Source organism: Geospiza fortis, unplaced genomic scaffold (assembly GCF_000277835.1).
Source record: "Geospiza fortis unplaced genomic scaffold, GeoFor_1.0 scaffold196, whole genome shotgun sequence".
Classification (NCBI taxonomy): Eukaryota; Metazoa; Chordata; class Aves; order Passeriformes; family Thraupidae; genus Geospiza; species Geospiza fortis.
Window position 1 is genome coordinate 428,331 of NW_005054487.1, and position 2,760 is coordinate 431,090.

The 2,760-nt window shown below is 48.5% G+C and overlaps 1 long non-coding RNA gene across 1 annotated transcript; it reads left to right on the forward strand.

Annotated features, from left to right (window-relative positions):
• Positions 1-6: 6 nt before the first annotated feature.
• Positions 7-1,926, forward strand: LOC115948717. The gene is made up of 2 exons (XR_004082504.1): positions 7-1,158; positions 1,662-1,926. It is a non-coding gene; the product is annotated as an uncharacterized LOC115948717 (long non-coding RNA).
• The last annotated feature ends 834 nt before the right edge of the window (positions 1,927-2,760 follow it).

A 2,760-nucleotide genomic window follows, 5' to 3' on the forward strand; every position in this document is an offset into this window, starting at 1 on the left:
GGAAAGAGTCAAATGAAAGGAATTGGTGATGTGAGATGAGACTTGAGCCCTTTGTGACATCCACACGTGCTCTTTGTGTGTGTGTGACCCAGCAGCTGGTCACTTTGCAGGTGGACATGCTGTTCGAGGCTCTGGAGACAAGGCTGAGAACTGTGGAGTCGCGTGTGGCTGCTCTGCAAAGGCAGGTCTGACAGGAAACCTGCTGAGCTGCAGGAGAAGGGCAGAGGTGAAGGTTGGCCCTGCCATCCTCTGGGATCCCTGGGAGCTTTGCAGAGACTGTGGAAGAGCTGGAAGCCGTGGGTGGCCTGTGTGGGGGGAGCAGTGCTGACCGAGGCTGTGTCCCAGCCAAGGAGTTCCTCTGATGTCCCTCAAGAGGAAACCCCAGGGGTTTTTCCTTAATAAACACTTCTGATCAGACGATCTGTAGACTGCTGGTTTAATGTAAATACTTATTTAAATTTTTATCTCTGGAAGCAAAACATTGATCTCCTGACTTCCCTGCTCTTCAGTATCTACTGAGCTGGGTGTGCATTTTCCTAAGCTGATGAAAAACCTCCCTGTGCTTCTGTGATTTCCAAAGGAACAGCATCAAGTTTTTCTTGTCTCCATAGCTTTAGCCTGACTTGTGCTCGAAGACAGGAATGATTCAATAACTATATGTGGTGAATTGTTAGTTTGGCAGGGGTTTTTTGCAAGTTCAGGGCTAAAATGTCACGTAACAAAAGGCTTTTTTTGCAGTATAAGATTTTTGCAGCATTGCAGCTTTTCAGGCTTTCCAAGTCACCTCATTCTGATTTAAACTCTCTTGAAATATGCTTAATATGTTGGGGTTTTTTCATTGTTATTGTTGTTGGTGAGGTTTTTTTTTGTGTTTTGGTTTTTTTTAATTTGGTTTTCTTTTTTGCCTGGCTTAGGAAAATTTAACAGATCTCATTTTTTTCTTCTCCAGTTGAGTGTAGTGTTATCTTCTTAATTCAAAAAACATTTGCTGTATGGAAAAACCATCTTGCCTTGTGAAAGGGCAGGTAGGAGCTGTTTTAATGGCCAGTGCCACAGTGCCCTGCAGCACAGAGATTCCCAGGCAGTGGGGAGCCCTGTGCCAGGCAGGCACACCTGGCCAGGTCCCTGCGGATGCCGCTGCTGCACTCGGCTGATGAGGTGAGAACCAGCTCGGCCAAAGTCAAACCCAGCAGTTTTCCTGTGGATCCCAGCAAACTGGGCCCAAGGGCTTTGTCACTCAGCCTTTGCTTCCATTGCTTTGGAGGGGTTGGGTCCCAGTGATTCACCCCAGGAGTTCCCCTCCATCCTTTTTCCCCACTTTGCCGTTCCAATTGGGGGAGATACTTGGGTTTTGGTTTTTTCCCCCTGCAGTTCACTGCAGATCCCAAAAAACCCACAGGAGAGAAGATGTGCTTCCACCACCAGGTGAGGAGCTTGGTTTTGGAATGTTTTATGGAATTGGCCCAGTAGCTTTTCCTTCTGGGCTTCCCATAGTCTGTCCATGGCAGGTCCAGCCTGTGCCTTTAGCTTGGAGCCCTCAGCCCGCAGGGAAATGAACCTTTGGGGAAGTTCTTACAGCTCTGCCTAATGCTTTGTGAATGGTGATGATTTTCTGGAAGCAGGCTGTCCATTCTGACCCGTTTTCTTCCCTCTCCCTGCAGACTGTACCTGCTGAAAGGCTGAGGTGACACCAGGATCCGTGAAATCCCTGGCTCCCTGTGCCTTCCCGAGGCTGAAGCCACGTTTGCTGTCAGGGACCAGAGAGTGGAAGATGCTAAAGACTGAAAACTTGGCATTTTTTCTCCTGAATCCCAAGACTCTCTGCCCCTGTACACTGTCTATCTCTTAAAAGAGTTTCTGGCTTTTTAAAGTTTTTTACATTCTGCAATATTTATCCGTAACTCCATTAAAAAGAGTCATACTGTATCAATGTGGTGTTAATGACTTTGTTTGAGTTGGTTAATGAAAGCAAATGTTTGATAACGGGTTTGAGCATCCCTTAGCTGGAGCTGGCAGCTCTTATTTGATTTCTCTTCATTCCTTTAATTCCTTTCAATTATTTCTTAGGCAATTACTGCAATTAGGATATACAATAAGGACAACAGCATTTCTGCCCTGCTGGATTGGGAAATCCAAGCCCAATTCCTTGGAGAGACTGAGGGGATGGGTTTTGACAGTGGGAATTTGGTGAGGAAGAGAGGAGAGGTCCCACAAAAAGTGGTTAAGGCCAGTTCTGCTGGCTTTGGGTGTTCCTACCCCAAAAAATCATCCTGGTTCAAGGGAACTTGAGGAAGCAAGGGGCCCTGTGCCAGGGGCCTGTGCTGGGATCCCTCAAATTCCACCCAGAGATGCTGGGCACTGCCAGACTTTTGGGACACGGTTACTGAGAGGCTCCACTGCCCGATCCAGAGAGTTTTCCCATTATTTCCTGTCCTGCTTAGCACCGGGCAAGTCATTACAGCCCCACAGGCTGAAAATCCCATCGGAGCAGTTGGAATCACAGACGGGCACGCAGAATCCAGCCTGGGAGTGGAAGTGGGCTGTTCCATAGATTTATTTTTCGCAATGCGTTTTGAATTTATAGCAGAATCTCTCCTCTCCCCTCAGATCCCGCATCCTTGAGTTTTGAGTTTTCTCATAAAGAATTCTCGGCCTACACTGGGAAAAATAATTCCGTGGCACCGCGGGGAGCGGCGGGGTCCGGGGGGTCCCGGGGCCGGCACGGGGGCTTCCCCCGCCCCGGCCGGATCCGTCCGTGTG